The sequence below is a fragment of the Ovis canadensis genome, chromosome 1 (assembly GCF_042477335.2).
Source record: "Ovis canadensis isolate MfBH-ARS-UI-01 breed Bighorn chromosome 1, ARS-UI_OviCan_v2, whole genome shotgun sequence".
Classification (NCBI taxonomy): Eukaryota; Metazoa; Chordata; class Mammalia; order Artiodactyla; family Bovidae; genus Ovis; species Ovis canadensis.
Window position 1 is genome coordinate 218,400,859 of NC_091245.1, and position 18,607 is coordinate 218,419,465.

At 38.1% G+C, this 18,607-nt stretch overlaps 1 protein-coding gene across 4 annotated transcripts in view; it reads right to left on the bottom strand.

Moving 5' to 3' along the window:
• FNDC3B (fibronectin type III domain containing 3B) overlaps nt 1–18,607 on the bottom strand; it is a 414,553-nt gene that overhangs the window by 167,869 nt on the left and 228,077 nt on the right. The window lies entirely within an intron of this gene.

Genomic DNA, 18,607 nt, shown 5'->3' on the forward strand with positions numbered 1-18,607 from the left:
GTATCTCGTGCCTTAGATCTGAAATGGATGAAAAGGAATTCTCCAGTTGCATAAGTCAAGGGGCTGGGAAGGAGGGAAACCGCTATGAATATCTTTATAAAGATTTAATGATTCCCAAAGCCTCAAATTCCATAAACTAAAGCTGTGCAGATAAGAGTATTCTAACAAAGTGGGGCAAAAAATTTCCTTTTTTGCCTTTAAAAGAATGCACTATTAATACATGCTTAAGCAAGTAAATTTTTAAATGAGTTTACCTCTTCTGCTTTAAAAAAGCTTTGGATTTAAAATTTTTATTTTGATTATTGTTTTCAATAAGCTACTGTAACACGCTATTAATTTGACATAGAAGAAACCTTTAAAATACTCCAAGCCCACTGAATTTGACATCTCTGATAAGGAAGGGAGTAAAAATAGACCATGTTTAAAACTAGGCACTACTACTACTAGCAATACTCATATAAAATTTAATTGGATTATTTCAAAGTAAAGCATTCAATTAACAAAAGATTAGTTTTCAAAATATTAAATTCTACAAATGTTAATGGCATGTCTAAGGCATACAATCAAAGGCAAAGCGATCACCAATTACCTAAGACATAGTTTGAGTTAAATATTTAATTACAAGGAAACTAACTGTCATAACATCAAAATCAATTTCTGACACCCTTCCAAAGATTCTGTGGCTAAACAGTTTCCCTGGAAGAGTACGACCTCAGGTTACAGGCTTTCAGTTTGATAGGTGGCTCCCCTATTTAGCAACCCATATCCCAAACGTCAATCCAAAGCCATATTTCAAGTCTGAGATGTGACTTCCTGGCTCCAAGTGCCCTGTATTGTTTATTTGCTTTCTCCTAATGTGTGTTGTGCCGCTGGCAATGAAAATTGCCCTGCTGTAACAAAAACAAAGAAAAATACAATACTTTTCTTGGCAAAAGAAGACAGACCCTGCCACCCAGTGCTGTATTTACATTTAAGTACAATACACCTTTCACCTCACAGTTCAATCCACTGTTAGAACTACTTCTCAGGAAAAGTGTGGAGGAACAGGCATGTCAGGGTGCCCATCAAAAGGTCTGCACATATAGGAAAAATACAAAGAAGAAGGGCAGAAAAGATTCCAATATTCATGTAACATTCCATATGAATAGAGTCACTGAAACTTCATGTACAACGTGCCAAAGCTCTGAACCATCTATCTGATAATCTAAATATGTACAAACTAGCACAGCAGTCTCTTACACTGACACACACTGGTAATCAGTTAAAGCAAAGGATGGCAATGGTATAAGAAAGGATAATTCCATGACCCCAAGGTGTTTTTAAGTATGAATCAAACTAATGCATTCACCTGTCACTGAAGACACTTTCCAAATTCATCCTTATCAGCTTTAGCATTTTTGCCATAGCCATTAAGGTATTTACTATATATTTTTATTTTAATTGATTTACTTAGAAAATCATAAATGACTATTTTACCCTTAGCCTGAGTACTATCCTTGAAATCCAAGGGTCAATGAACTCAGATCTATAAACAGGCATTACAAACACACCCGCTGTCTAGTTTCATTTACCAGCTCACTATTCACACTGGGTTTGTAACCTTGAACAATTCACTTAGCCTCTCTGAGCCTCACTTATCAAGTGTTAGTCGCTCAGTCGTGTCCAACTCTTTGTGACCCCATGGACTGCAGTCCACCGGCCTTCTCTGTCCATGGAATTCTCCAGGCAAGAATAGTGGAGTGTGTTGCCATTTCCTTCTGCAGGGGAACTTCCTGACCCAGGAATTGAACCCAGGTCTCCTGAATTATAGGCAGATTCTTTACCATCTGAGCCACCACAATTCCTACCCCACAGGACTGGATTTAAAGGTTAAACCCTAAAGGAGATCAGTCCTGGGTGTTCATCGGAAGGACTGATGTTGAAGCTGAAACTCCAATACTTTGGCCACCTGATGCGAAGAGCTGACTCATTTGAAAAGACCCTGATGCTGGGAAAGATTAAGGGCAGGAGGAGAAGGGGACGACAGAAGATGAGATGGGTGGATGGCATCACCAACTCAATGGACATGGGTTTGGGTGGACTCCAGGAGTCGGTGATGGACAGGGAGGCCTGGCATGCTGCGGTTCGTGGGGTCGCAAAGAGTTGGACATGACTAAGCGACTGAACTGAACTGACTGAATTCATGCAAAAGCACTTAGGGCAGTGCATGGCACAATAATCACTCATCAAAATGTTAGCAGTCTTTACAATTTCTTCTTTTATTTATAGCTTTTTGTTTTCTCCTGTTCTTTCATTACAATTACATTTTAAGCACTATTTTTTTTTAGATGCGTGTCCCTGCAACACATAAAATCAACACGCATATACTCTGTACGACACTGACTTAACGGCAAAAACTTCCTCATCAGATAAATATCAAATAGTTGACAGTATGGAGTGTGAACAGAAATGCTACCACCTCAATAAAGTACTACTTTTTAATCACCAAACTGTATACCAGACAAACAGTCTCTTAACCCCAGTCAAGACCCCTAAAACTGTTAAAGTCATTTGTATAAAATGCTTTAAAGAATGTAGGACCAGTCAGTGATTTACAGCCAGAAAATGTTTTCTTCCTGGCCTTGATTTCAAAAGTAGCCAAATGACTTTACCATGCTTGTTCCCCCTTCCTCTTGTCACTGTCATCAAAACCCTTTTAAAAAGCATTGCGAAATATACAGTAATGGTTTCTAAAACTCAGCTCTGCCTTGGAACCTTAAGATTTCACTCCTTTCTGAAATAAACCATTGCACCCTCAGGCATTCAGGAGTTTCAAAATAAAAACCCTTTGCACAGTGGTGGTATGAGAAAAGTCACTGTCTTCCTAAATACTTATCTCCCAATCAGTGAGTTTAAGTGCTTCTGCTCAACTGTTTGTGTTTGAGAACCTCCTATACTATTATAATTTTTCCCTAATTAAAACACAAACTTCTCTTCCTAAACCTTTAGAATTACTAGATACCTTTCGATTTTTTAATTGGTGATCTCATGACACAAGATTTAAAGGATATAGCTATGAGAATACAATGGAAAATGGTTCTCTTCTTATTCAAACCACCAACACAGGATATGTGAGGCAGGGAGAAAAGCCACACAGTCTCCCAAACAAACTTCCTCTTTGACTGTATTGGGAAATCATTGATCTATTAAACTTGAGAAAAAAATTTTAATCACTTAAGATAGCTCGAACCCTCTTTATTTAAACATTCTTGGTACATAAAGGTAGGTCTACACAAATATACATACACATAGATGAAATAATTTGAATCTAAACATACACCTCCAAAACACTGATTTTTTTTTGAGAAACTAATTAAGAAGCTCACCTAGAGACCACATGAACTCTTCCACAGACAGATAAAAGATATCACGTGTACAATTTCTAGAACTGGAATTAGAATGTTAGCTAAAAGTCAAGTAATTCCATGAAAAACTCTCTTGGGAAATTTGATCTATTTCAGCTTTTAGGCTGTGACTTCAAGAGTCAAGACCTGCCCTCCCCACCCCTACCCTCAGCTTTTTTCACTGAACAAGATGTGACACGCAAATAAGAACTATGATCCATTTATAGTCATTAAAAATTTTAACTGCAATATTCACGTACATGGTCTAACATCTTAAAAGTCTGTTAACATTTGTTAGTGAATTGATTTTTCATTTACTTATAACAAACTGTGAACAGGAAAGGTTGGAGAGTAGCTTAATTATTCAACCAGTATTAATTCATACAATGATCCTACAAATTTATTCTCATATCAAAGAGACTGAAGGGAAGTCCAGCAATGTTGTATTTTTAGGGCCACACACAGCTCATGGAGCTATGACCCCACCAAGGCTGTAAGCCCATTCTACTTCACGTCATGTTTCTTCCCTGCTACTGGTGATCCCACACAACTCCCACATGGAGATACTCCTGGCTCTGATACTATTAATATACTCAGAATATTCACCTGTCCTGAGAGAAGAGGTAACTAGACTGACTCTTGACTGGAGGAGGATGTGCAAATGAGGTTCAGACACCTAGAAGTGGTGGAAAATGGGAATCCAGGGTATCAATTATCATTAAACCAGTCTCAGAAATAGACCAGCTATAAATAATTATATCACAATTTTGCCATTTTGAAAATGTATTGTATTTTTATGAGCTGAATATTCACCAGTAGGTAAACAACTGGTGAATAAATAGAATGTTATTACTGGATTTGTATATAAACTGGTACCTGTGTGCCCAAATGGCTAGTTTCAACAATAGCCATTAGTAGCACTAGATTACATTCTTAGCTTATTAACTTAAATATTATCTCGTTCAAGAAGAATGAAAGAGGGGGAAAGGATACAAGAGGACTGAGGGCACAGCACAGCAAGATGAAGGGAAACTAACGAGAAAAATAAAACAGGGGCAAAACCGGTGATGAAATTCAAGACGCCCTATTAAAAACAAAAACAAAAGCCTCCAGATCTTTCCAAATAGCCAAAAGAGAATTTCCTGCTGGCTGAAGTAGTCATAAGGATAAGACCACAGCTAGTAGGTAACCAGATAATTATGGTGAAAGCAATTACCAAGACAAACAGCCTAAATAAAAGTACACTGTGCTGTTTGCTATGCATGGGTCTAAGACTAAATACAAAATGTGAGGTCTTCTGGTGAATCTTGTGATTGTCTAATAATGAATCTCCAGTTACTTATGCTGATTTGAGACATGCAGACAAGTTAACAGATTATGTAGGCACTTTGGGGAGATTGTTGTTGTTGTTTAAGTTATTCAACACTAATTAATCCCATAAGAGGACTGAAAGGAATACAAAGATAAAACACAGGTCCTAACCTAAGCTTAAACTCTAGTGCAGTGGTTCTTAAACTTTAGTACACATCAAAATCATCCAAAGGGTTTCTGAAAATCCAGATGACTAAATTCCACTTCCTGTAGTTTCAAAATCAGAAGATATGGGGTGGATGCTAAGAGTTAGAGTTTCTAACAAGTTCTCAAGTTGGTTAAAAGACAATGAGCATACACAGCAAACATCACACTCAATGGTTAAAACACTAAAGCTTTCACCCTAACATCAGGAACAAGAGAAGGATGCCCACCTTCAACATCACTATCAACATTGTAACCAGAAGTCCTAGCTAGCAACTGGGAGAAAAAGAAAAAGCATCCAAACTGGAAAGGAAGAAGTAAAACCATGTTCGCAGATGACATTATCCTATATATAGAAAGTCCCAAAGATTCCATAAACAAAACACTATTAGATTTTTAAAAAGAGTTCAATAAATTTACAAGGTACAAGAGCAACAGACAAGTCAATTATGTTTCTATGCACCGGAAATAAACAATCTGAAAAGGAAATTAAGAACATAATTCTATTTACAGCAATATCCAAAAGAATAAAATACCTAAGAATAAATTTAAACAAGGAGGTGAAAGCCTTCTGCACCTAAATTACAAAACACTGCTGAAAGAAAGTAAAGAAGACCTAAAGAAGTGGAACCCAAGAACACCTAAACAAAGACATGGAATGGAAGACAGTATTATTAAGATGGCAACACTGGTCAAAGTGATCTACTAAGTCAAAGTGATCTACAGTCAATCCCTTCTCCAGAGGATCTTCCCAGTCCAGGGATCGCACCCAGGTCTCCAGCACTGCAGGCGGATTCTCTACCAGCTGTGAACCACAAGGGAAGCCCAAGAATACTAGAGTGGGTAGCCTATCCCTTCTCCAGGGGATCTTCCCAACCCAGGAATCTAACCAGGGTCTCAAACATTGCAGGCAGATTCTTTACCAGCTGAGCTACCAGGGAAGCCAAGTCAATGTAATCTCTATCAAAATTCCAAGTCTTTTTGGCAGACATGGAAAAGCAAATCCTTAAATTCATATGAAACTGCAAGAGGCCTCAAACAGACTAAAAGAATCAACTTGGACTCCTACTTGATATATACAAAAGTTAGACCTAAATATAAAAGCTAAAACCATAAACCCTTAGAAGAAAACATGGCTCTATTTTCATAATGTTACATTTGGCAACAGATTCTTAGATGTGACACCAAAACCACAAGCAACACAAGAAAAAACAAGCAGACTTTGTAATAACTACAAACCTCATGCAAAGGACAGTAGTAACAAAGCGAAAAGACAACCTATAACACAGGCAAAACATACTTACAAACTCTGTATCTAATAAGGAACTAGTATCCCAAATATATAAATAATTCTCACAACTCAACAAAAAGACAACCCAGTTTTTAAAATGGGTACAGAGCCAGCAAATATGAGAAGATGCTCACCACCTCATTAGTCATTAGGGAAACAAAACCACAATGAGGCACCACTTCAAACTCCTGTAACAGCTATTCTCAGAAAAATGGAAAATAAGTGTTGGTGTGGGTGTGGAAAAAGTGGAACCCTTGTACAAACTGCTGGTAGTCATGTAAAATGGTGCAGCTGCTGTGGAAATCAGGTTGGCTCTTCCTCAAAAAGCTAAACAGAAAAGTACTATATGGCCCATCAATATGATTTCTAGGTAAAATATACCCAGAAGGATGGAAAACTGGGACTCAAACAAATACACAAACACATGCTCACAGCAGTACTATTCACAACAGTCAAATGGTACAAAGAGCCAAAATGTCCATTTGGGGAAAAATGGGTAAATACAATCTGATATAATATACACATGGGAATAGTACTCAGTCATAAATGAAGTACCAAGTACTGATAGATGCTAGAAGGTTGAAAATATTAAACTAAGTAAAAGAAGCCAGACACAAAAGGTCACATACTGTGTGATTCCATGTACATAAAATATCCAGAATAAATAAATCAGAGACAAAATTCAGATCTGTAACTTCTGATGGCTGAGCAGTGGGAATGATTTGGGATGTTAACTGCTTAAAAGATGGAAGCATTTCCTTTCGGGGTGATGAAAATGTTTTAGAACTAGAAAGAAGTGAATGCCCAACACCGCAAATGCACTAAATGCAAATGAATTAAAATAGTTAATATTATCTAATAGTTCATGTTAATATTATATGAATTTCACCTTATAATTATTTACATTTTCTAAAATAATGTTACATGATGAGTACATAACCAAAAAACTATAAGATAGTAAAACTGTGGTTACTAATAAACTACCAAAAAGCAACTGAACACAAATCTCCTAGAGCACATTTCATGACTTGTACATTAATTTCAGGGAGGATGCTATTTCTAGACACTGTGCTATGCAAAACCAGTAAGCTGCATTTTCAGTCCTCAAGGGACTGACGGTCTAATTACGGGGTACAGGTATATAAACAAACGCACACAAGGATGCATTTCAGGCACTGTCTAAATTCAGCAAGATTTTAAATGATTATCATCCTATTAACATGTTAGTGATTACAGAAATGAGCTGTTAGAAGACCCTCAGGATTTGGGAGAGGTCTCACTGTTTTACAAGTAAAGAAACTGAGGCCCAGATGCAAGCTGAGCATCAGGCAGGTGATGGAACAATAGGGTCTGGAAGTCAGTTTTTATATAGTTTTTAGCTCAGTGTGGTTTCCTTCAGGAGTAAGTTTTGCCGTTTCTTAAAATGTTGCTGCAAAGGCATTTTTTTTCTCTCTCTCTCAAGGTGAAATTTTCATATACAGTCAGGTACAGACTGCACATCTCTCTGGCTCAGATGTACTGGTCTCTCCAATCTGTAACTACTTCTTCCCCCAGTCATCCTGCCAGAGAGGGAACAGACTGCAAAGAGCAGAATCTGAGCAGTGCAGGAAGAAAACCCTTGGAGCTAGGGAGGCTTGGGTTTGACTGTGAGCTCTACAAATTTCTAGCATGACCCTGGGCAAGTTACTTAAAATCTCTCTGACAGATCAGCAGTTTTCTGAGTTACAAAAAAAAAAAAAAAAAGAAATAAAATAAAATAAAGCAACAAGAACTAATCTCAAGGGTTGTTCCAAGGACTGGCAGTTGTAAGGATGCATACAGAGCCCAGTATAGTACCTGATCAAATAATGGTATTTTAAAAACAACTTTAACATTGTGCCATGGAGAGAAATACAATATGAACAAAGAGGTTAATAGAGAATTTATCAGAAAGACAAACCTAGACAGCCTACAAAAGAAACAGAGACATCACTTTGCCAACAAAGGTTGTTTGCATAGTCGAAGCTATGGCTCTTCCAGTAGTCAGGTATGGATGTGAGAGCTGGACCATGACAAAGGCTGAGCACCTAAGAATTGATGCTTTCAAGTTGTGGTGCTGGAGAAGATTCTTCAGAGTCCCTTGGACAGCAAGGGGATCAAACTAGTGAATCCTAAAGGAAATCAGTCCTGAATATTCATTGGAAGGACTGATGCTGAAGCTCCAATATTTTGGCCACTTGATGTGAAGAGCCAACTCACTGGAAAGGATTCTAATGCTGGGAAAGATTGAAGGCAAAAGGAGAAGTGGGTGACACGATGAGATGGTTGGATGGCATCACTGACTCAACGGACATGAGTTTGAGCAAACTCAAGGAGATAGTGAAGGACAGGGGAGCCTGGCAAACTGCAGTCCTTGGACTTGCAAAAAGCTGGGCACAACTTAGCGACTGAACAATAACAGAAAGACAAATGAAGAGTTACATGAGCTCTCAAATGAGCGAGTCACTTGTTTTGCCCTTCACATTTTCTCCTCTAAAAATGTTTTTCCAGCTTATTGATTTAAAAAAATATTCTCCTTTTAAAAAATAATACATTCAAGATACATGAAATATAATGATTAAAAAACAAGGAACAAATTTCTTTAAAAGGGAAAGATCGCTGCTTTGCCATAGTAATCTACTTTCCCATCCCTAATTACTAGCCCTTCCTCTCCCAAAACTACCTGTTATCTTTCCATAATTTCTAGGAAACCTTAGAAAATTGCAGGTGTCTAACTTTCTAAATGTCTGGACAACTCTATAAATAAGAAGATCAGCCTTTGTTTTCTGAAAGTCAATCCTCTACTCTCTGACACTGGCTTTATTACAAGAATTTCTAGTCTGGCTCAGCATTGTCCTTAAAAGTAGCAAGTGACCATAACAACAAATTGCCCAGTGACTAAAATATTCCTGCTGAAGTCTTCCTGAAGTAAACCACTCACAAAACTGAGCTGCTGATAGAACTCATAAATAATGGGATACCACCATCTTAACAATTATCCATTCAAAACACAAGAAGGTGCAACATTAGTTAAGTATGTTTCCCATTGTGAATTCAACTTTTTCTTTCCCAATATTCCTCTTTGAACTTGTTCTGTTACTTAGCTGTTATAAGGGCATCAGGAGTAGAGTTTAATCTCACACCAGATTAAATTTCATCAATCCCAATGTTCCTTAGTTTCAATAAAATCAAGTTATCTACTTCATCAAGTTTTTTTAAGGTTTAAATGTTAACAAAATCTATATACTTATTGAGTGGTTATAGAGTGATTTTTTGTATTAGTTTATATTTTATTACATTCAATTCAATAAACATTTATTGTATGAGATTCTGTAAGAGATTAACCACCACACAGGAGACTTTATAACAGAAATGTTACTAACTACTACATAAACAAGCAGCAATTGTTTTATTAGAGGACAAGAGCACTGGAGCTAGACAATAATCATCCATGGTGGGTAGAAGGAGCATATTTAAAACTCCCTGTGACTGGCATGAATGGTAAAGGAAGTTAGTGAATCCATTCACAACAGGCACGATGGCTAACACAGTTTTAAAAAGAACTTGATTTAAATTCAGGGCTACACTGGATGGGAGGGAAGTTTGTGGGACAATGGATACATGTGTATGTGTGGCTGGGGGTTTTCCCGGTGGCTCAGCGGTGAAGAATCAGCCTACAATGCAGGAGACCCGGGTTAGATCCCTGGGTGGGGAAGATCCCCCTGAAGGAGGAGGAAATGGCAACCCACTCCAGTATTCTAGCCTGGGAAATCCCACAGACAGCAGGCTACAGTCCATGGAGTCGGAAAGTCACAACTTAGCAACTAAACAACAACAAATGTGTTCACCTGAAACTGTCACAACATTGTTACTTGGCTATACCCCAGTACAAAATAAGTTTTAAAAATAAATATAGTCAGGGCTACAGAAATACAAGCTCTAAGACTGTTAAAGATATTAGATATCATGAGAGAAGTCGGTAATATAGCCTTCAACTCCTGATTTTAGAAATCCTGGTTGCTGCTTTGTTCTTTTCAACAAACCTTTGCTGAACCCGATCTAGTTGCCAGACCCTGAGCAGGATGCCAAGGACACAATGACATTGAAGAGAACAAGGATTTCTGTTCGTAATTATGGAGAGAATGGCATGCAGAATGAGTAATGCACAGGTGCAAAGAAGTGTGGCCGGGGGGTGAGGGTGGGGGGCGGGGGCGGGGCGGGAATGCAGCTCTCTGCCCTGCTTCTGGCCTGAGATGTCTCTGACAGATAACTGTGTAACTCGGCATGGAGTCAGGCACATGGCCCAGACATCTCAAACTGCATGAGCATTTGGTAAGAATCTAGTCCAGCAATAGAACTGATTAAAGAATTAGTCAGGAGGTCTATGAAAAATGGTTCCAATGGTTCATCTTTGGGCAAACCAAGACATAGGACACTGAGTACACAGATCCAGCCTGATGCTGAAACTGGACCTTCCGAGGTCTTACAGCCCTGCTTTTCATGCTAAACTTTCTCATCCTATTCAAACTTGGAATATAACTTACCCAGTCCACAGATGAAAACATTCAGTATCATCCTCCCAGTTAAACTTATCTAAATGAACACTAAGATTCAGTCCGTCTTTGATTTTTAATGTCAGGTTTTAATGGAAGATGATCCATGGATTTCCTTATTTATACTTAAACCAGGACCTTAGAAACTTCAAAGCTCTGAAGAATGATACAAACACAACTCATTAATACCAAGAATGGGCTTCTGATATTTTACAAAGAAAAGTCTCTGCAAAAGTTCACAGCAAAATTAAAGTCTAAAAAAAGGCATTCACTGCAAAGCCTTTTGAAGCAAATCTTTCCTTGCATGTTTTCTCTATGTCCATCAACGGCATCAGAAAGCCCATCACATTTTCTTATTGAGGGAAATGAGGACCCTTTTGCCCAAGTACTGGTGTTCCAGCTAATAACTAATTCAAGAGGAAATTGCCAAAAAAACTGAGTTGGAATGGGTGAGTGTAAGTTCAGTGGGACCCTCCAAGACAGTCTTGGTGAAGGTAAAAATTTATTAGGGCAGAGTACTTAAAATTTCATTTTAAATGTACTGAAATAAAATGCAAACTGATGTTTTTAAGAAATAAGTCCATTAATTTTGTAGAGAAAAAAATTGGAAGAAAGATTATTCATTAGAAGGGCAATGGCAGACACAGAAACTATGCAATGTGCCAGCAGGAATGGGGCAGACCTTATTCACTGGGACCCTGAGTATTTTAAACGGGTCTCCTTCATTCTTGCACAAGCCTTCTCTGCTCTCAGAAAGGGTTCTGACTTCGAGACCCCCTGGACCGTAGCCCACCAGGCTCCTTTGTCCATGGGATTTTCTAGGCAAGAACAGCCTAGAAAATGGAGTGAGTTGCCATTTCCTCCACCAGGGGATCTTCTTGACCCAGGGATGAGTAAAACACGGTCCACTCTTCCTCCCCAGGTCTCAGTTCCCACCCCATTTGGCTGACCAACAAGCCTGTTTCTCCAGGGAAGGACAAACAACAAATAAAAGGCAGGACAGCAAATAGTTCATAACTCTGAAGAACTCAGGGGCAAATTTGCACTTCCTTACAACTCCAAGGTCATGCTGTAGAGGGGCAAGTTTGAAAATAGCACTGAGTCATTAACCCGACAACAGTATGTGACTGCATTCCTCTCAAGAGCTGTTTTACATTATCCATCTGTTAGAAATCAAAGAACATTTAAACATCTCCCGAGAGCTGAATTACAAATAATAATAATGTATAGCTTTACCAACATATTATTACACAATATATTTGGGGTGGGGTGTGGGGATTTCAAGTATCCATTGCTCTGATGAGGTTTTAAGTCAACCACAGAGGATCCCTTTTAATTGCCCTCAAGGCAGGCTCTTCTGCTCTCCACCCCTACCCATCCCCCACCAAAAGCATGCTTCCCATAAGAGAAAGCCTTTAACAACATTCTAAAGGCATTTTATTGACAGCATCCCCACATGGCTTACTATCTTGGTTCTTTTAACTCATGTACCTCAAAAAAAGAGAGAAACATCTGGGATCCATGGCATAGAACTGCTAAAGAAAACTAATAGCTATTATGGAAATAGAAAAAACAAAGCAAAACACTAATCCATAGAACACAAATTACAGTTTATCTACCTGATGCCATTTTTCCTCCAGTCTATAAGGTTACTGTATTTGCTCATTCACAATCACACATCAGGTTGGAAGTTGCTTCTCAACAGAAGACCAGCAATCTTCTGAAATTAACTTAATTTTACAAAAGTGTTGTGATTGCTAATGAAAACCCTCTAAATTGTCCAGTGGCTGGGACCTCATAATGGGCTTTGAGATGACTAGTTCAGTTTATAGTTCTAATGTCTACCTTACCTAAACCATGCAGAGGAAGCCAACAAAGTAAGTGAGAGTTGCTATAGACCAGATATGTTTACACAGCTTGTTGCATTTACTCTTTTGTTTGTATGTGAAAAACAAAGGGCAGGCTGAGACTGACAGTAAATAACAACTACAAATAGATTAGACTCTCCTATTTGAAGTCTGATCAAAGGCAGTCAGTAAACACCTCCAAGATCACTCTGGCTGGTTATTTTCTCAGCTATAAAAATGAGCTGACACAGTTATTGTTTGAGGGGCAGCCGACTGCTTTATGGCATAGATGCCTTCTTGTCCTGGCACACTGGTTCAACACAAACAAAAAATTTTCCTAAGTAAGCCACAATTCCAAGTACCAACTCTTCATTTACAAAGGGGCCTGAGACAAATGAAAACAGAGTCTAAGCTTGGGGAATAGATTACCAGAAAGATCTCCTAACTGATTAACCGCTGTTCTTTATGAGCTTAAAAAAAAAAAAAAAAAAGCAAGCTTTTCAAGAGAAGGATAAATTTTAAACTTCTCTCATCCACACAACTATCAGCCAATCAGGAATAGCCAAGACTAGGTCTACAGGGATAGATAAGAAAAGGAAAATGCACAATTATCAATATGTTCAATGAAAAACAAAACACAGTAATTTCACTTATACTGCCAACAACGGTTAAACAACATAACCACAAATATACACAATATACAAACATGAGCAACTCATAAATCCCTTCAAGGCAAAATGTTCACATTACACCCCTTCCAGTCCAGACATCCCTACTCAGACTAAACTGTGAGAATCAGAAGATGTGAAACTCTTCATCTCCATCACTGCCCTTGAGAAACCGTTGTTTTGTGACTTCTCTTCCCCATCATATCACCTATAAAATAACTCCCATATGCACAAGTCTCTGAAGACCTTCTACTGAGATACACCTTAAGCCTCATACTTACTAAGTGATCACCTTCACTTTTAGAAGAGTAAAACAATGTTATACATCTGATTAAAAATGTCGTGGTCACAGATATGAGGTCAGGTTTGTTAGGCAAGGTATTGCTGGAACAGAGTGAAGATTGGATAACAAGGAGAAAGAAGGTTTGGGGGCAGCAAGTTGACATTCTCCAGAAAGAAACAAGGAACTAGACAGATAGCGAATATAGAAGAAGGAAGAAGGAAAAATAAAAACACAAAAGAAGGAAATAATCTGATGGACTGAGGAGAAAATCAGACCATGTGGAAAAACCACACCCAGAAAATACATGGTCCCAATTCATCTCTACTGAATTGTTTTCCAATTCAATGTGATGCATTAGAAGGTCTGTGATCAGAGCACACATATGATACTCAAAATAGCAACTCAAAAACACCTGACAGTAATATAGACGCTGGTCAATGGTTCATTTCAGCTTTCAAATGGTATTTTTAAAAACTCTGATCTTCAACACACTCCATCAAAACCAACTGAAGCTCCATGAGATATGGGATCCAATCCATAAGGCCTTGGGTAAGTCACTTAACTGTGCATGTTAATGCCTCAAATGTAACCCAAAAGAAACCTAATGATTTTCATGCTTCCTTCTAGAGCAGTAGCATTGATGTCATTAGGCCTATCCTTGCAGACTGCAGAAGAGAACTATTAGATGACAATCCCTAAAATCCTTCCAGTATAGTCAAAGCTGTGGTTTTTCTAGTAGTCGTGCATGGATGTGAGAGCTGGACCATAAAGAAGGCTGAGCACAGAAGAACTGATGCTTTTGAATTATAGTACTGAAGAATCCTGAGAGTCCCTTGGACTGCAAGGAGATCAAATCAGTCTATCCTAAAGGAAATCAATCCTGAATATTCATTGGAGGGACTGATGCTGAGGCTGAAGCTCCAATAATTTGGCCACTTTATGGGAAGGGCTAACTCATTTGAAAAGACGCTGATGCTGGGAAAGATTGAAGGGAGAAAGGGAAGGGGACAACAGAAGATGAGATGGTTGGATGGCATCACAAACTCAATGGACATGAGTTTGAGCAAACTCTGGGAGATGGTGAAGGACAGGGAAGCCTGGCTTGCTGCAGTCCATAGAGTCACAAAGAGTTGGACACGACTGAGTGACTGAACAAAAAAATGAGCCCCAAATGTGAATTACATTAGAATCTCTGGTGCCTTTTGAAAATGTTGATTTCTAGACCTCTAGAATCTGCTTCCTTTCACAGGCTGGCCAGCTCGACCTTCCTCATCCCTCACCTATATACCCCATTGGCTTTAATGCAGATGTCCTATGAATCAGTCAGATGAATAATAACCTAGAAAGAATGAAATAAAATTAATAAAAGAATAAGAGAAAAGAGTAAGCACATCCAAGATCCTTGAAGCACATCTCATTTGTACTTAATTTAAGTCAAATTAGCTGAGTCTTAATATCAGCACAATGTTTAAAAAAGTGAAGAGGGGAAAAAAGACAGCCAAGTTCCATAAATTTTATCCAATTAGTGGGTATTTAATTAAATATATATCAAAGATGACTATAATTTGGCTAAAAATACTCCTCCAGTTTAGTCATAATAAAGTAACTATTATACTCCTGTGGCAACAACAAAATCACAGAATTTCATGTAACACAAAATAATAAACACTCTATTAAGAAGCAGTCTAGGGCTTCCCTGGTGGTCCAGTGGCTGAGAGTCTGCCTGCCAATGCAGGGTACATGGGTTCGATCCCTGCTCTGGGAAGATCCCACATGCTGCCTGGCAAGTGAACCCTTGCACTTCAGCTACTGAGCCAGCGCTCTAGAGCTGGCAAGCTGCAGCTACTGAAGCCTGCTCACCAAAAGCCTATGTGCTGCAACAAGAAAAGCCACCGAAATGAGAAGCCGCTGTAGCCCAACCACAGAGTAGCCCCCGCTCGCCACAACTAGAGAAAGCCTATGCACAGCAACAAAGACCCAGTATAGCCAAAAAAATAAATGAATAAAATAAACCTAAAAAAAAATGAACTGAGATCATTTAAAAAATAAAAGAAGCACTCTATACACATATTGCATTTATTTATATGATTACCAGGCATCAGTGATAGTTTAATATGAAACTCGATGCACCTAAAAATAGATAAACAGGGAAAACATTTGACAAAATCTTTGTAACTGTTTTTAGTCAACAGCCAAGATCACGGAATCAAAATTCCCTCAGGGGTGGGAACCATCTTAAAGGTCATTCAGTTCAATTCCCCAGCTGAAGCTCCAATATTTTGGCCACCTGACGCAAAGAACTGACTCATTGGAAAAAAAAAACCTGATGCTTTGAAAAATTGAAGGCAGGAGGAGAAAAGACGACAATGGATGAGATGGTTGGATGGCATCACCGACTTGATGAACATGAGTTTGAGCAAGCTCCAGGAGTTGGTGTTGGACACGGAAGCCTGGCGTGCTGCAGTCCATGGGGTTACAAGAGTTGGACAGGACCGAGTAACTGAACTAAGTTCAATTCCTAACTTAAGGCTTGAACTGCTGATCAAAATCTCTAGTAGGTGGCCAGAATATTTTACATAACGTAGAATTCACTTTCTCAAAATGCAGCAAATTATTTTTTAGAAATCTTAATTGATAATGTTTTTTTTCCCCCCCTTTTAATAAGCAGAAATCTGAATTCTGTTCTTCAGAGTGTTACAGACTAAATGTAATCTCAATCCCATAAAACAATCCTTCAGATATTTAGGGAGTTAAATCTCATCAGGCCTCCCAAAGACAAAACCATGTGGGATTTCTTTACCCTCTCCTTCTGTGATGTGGCTTCTAACTGCATCCCCATTGGTCATCCTAACAATCTATCTTGTCAATGACCTTTTTTAAACTTAGGTTCTAAAAACATTACACTCTATCACTCGAAGCACAAGATGTGGAGAATCATCACTGCCCTGGTCTATTTACAGTCAACAAGTCTATTTCAGGCAGAAGTAAGCCTAGCAGTCTCTCATCCACACCATGGCCAGCTCACTAATGATGAAAGTGAAAGTCACTCAGCCATGTTCAACTCTTTGCGATCCCGTGGACTATATAATCCATGAAATTCTCCAGGCCAGAATACTGGAGTGGGTAGCCTTTCCCTTCTCCAAGATATCTTCCCAACCCAGGGATCAAATCCAGATCTGCACTGCAGCTGAGCCACAAGGGAAGCCCAAGAATACTGGAGTGGGGTAGCTTGTCCTTTCTCCAGGGCATCTTCCTGATCCAGGAATCGAACCAGTGTCTCCTACACTGCAGGCGAATTTTTTACCAACTGAGCTATGAATCTCTAAATTTTCCATGCTTTTGGAGACCCATGAGCCTCTGCAGTTGGGAACTCAAACCACTACAGGAGTCAGGCAAAACCAGAACAACAGAGTACTGCCAAGTTCAAACCTGAGGGAGACCATGATTTCATAGTTTGTTTGTTTTTTTAATTTTAAACTGTACTAGGTTATTGAGGTCACCAGTATTAGAATCAGCATTATACTCACTACTTAAATATTTATATCTTCACATTTATATGCTATGAATAAGTTTTTATGATATTATGTGAAATCATCTAGGTATTATAGTTTATGTTTTTTTGTTTTAAGTGTATTATCATATGAAATTATAACAAAGCCCACTTCATATTAAGTAGTCTTATTATCTATAACACAAAGGTTTTTGCAACAGAATAGGCATTACACATCCGATAATCAAGATACTTTCTCATTTTCAATCCCATCTTATACAAATACATCAGCTGCAAAATTTCAACTCTCTTAAGAATATGTATATAAAGAATGACAACAATTCTACACATGGGTAACACAGTAGATAAAAAGCAGATAACTTCTCAGCTGATGCTTCTCTCACTTGAGCCAGAAAAGAGAATGTTTTCTTCCCTAAAACTTTTGTTTATTCTTCTCAACTTTTACACCCTTTTGGGTATTTGCATGCAAATTTTTTCATTTTTTGTATGTCGCTACAAAGGTTTTTTTGAAAGCATACTACACAAAAATATAGAATCTTATGAAAAAATTAATACTTAGGTTTTCTTAAACCCTGAAACAATCTGATAGTGATTCATTTTACTGAAAAATATCAACAATTTTGATGGCCTTTATTTCATCACTTCCTTAACCAGCTCCCCTACCCAAGAAAAAGAATGAAAATAATAGCTTATAACCTACAAAGGCGTGTATCCACTTTCCAACTTTGCTAAATTTCATGAATATTTTGAAAGTGCCAATATAATCTGTGAAATATTCTGGAAAGGTTTTTCTCAGAGATTCTTGATTCTATTTGAATTTGTTATTTTAAAAAACAAAATTTTCCTTTTTCAAGAACTCGCTTTCTCATTTTACGCCACTCTGCAGGTTTTTCATGAGGACTGTTAGCAATTGTATCTATATTGGAATGGGCTTATAGCAACTTACAGATCTCTCAACTAGTGAGGTTCCCAGAGGGATTACTCACTCAAAAAATTAAATTTAAATTCATCTATATTTGTTAGTGGTCCAAAGTCTAGAATCTCGACTATGGCCCAACAGAGTAAGGAGCAGAAAAACAAATGATGCATGTTATTGTGTGTAGTATAGGGGCATATTTTTATAAATATCATATTCTACCAAGTCTACGATACTGTCAATAAGACAACAAAATTTTATATGCTGCTAACAAAGAAAAAAAATGTTGCCTTTAACTGACATTTAAAGATGCATGACAATTCAAAGGGTGTTAAAATGGGAGTTGAAATGCATCCTTTAGAATTCATGACATGTCTGAGAAGACACTTAAAGAAATTAGAAAATTCATGGTCCCAACCTTTAGACCTATCCAATGGTCCAATGGATGTTTAAGAGCTTTGTGAACACAATCACAAAATTTCCACTAACCCAATTTGGATTTATCATAAGAGCCAGCTTTAAGTCTAATGTCCCAGAAACTACCAAAACTCATTTCCTGCACAAAGTCTTCCACATTATAATTACAGAGTAGTTTGCTAAAATAAATGTATTCTGCCCCTCT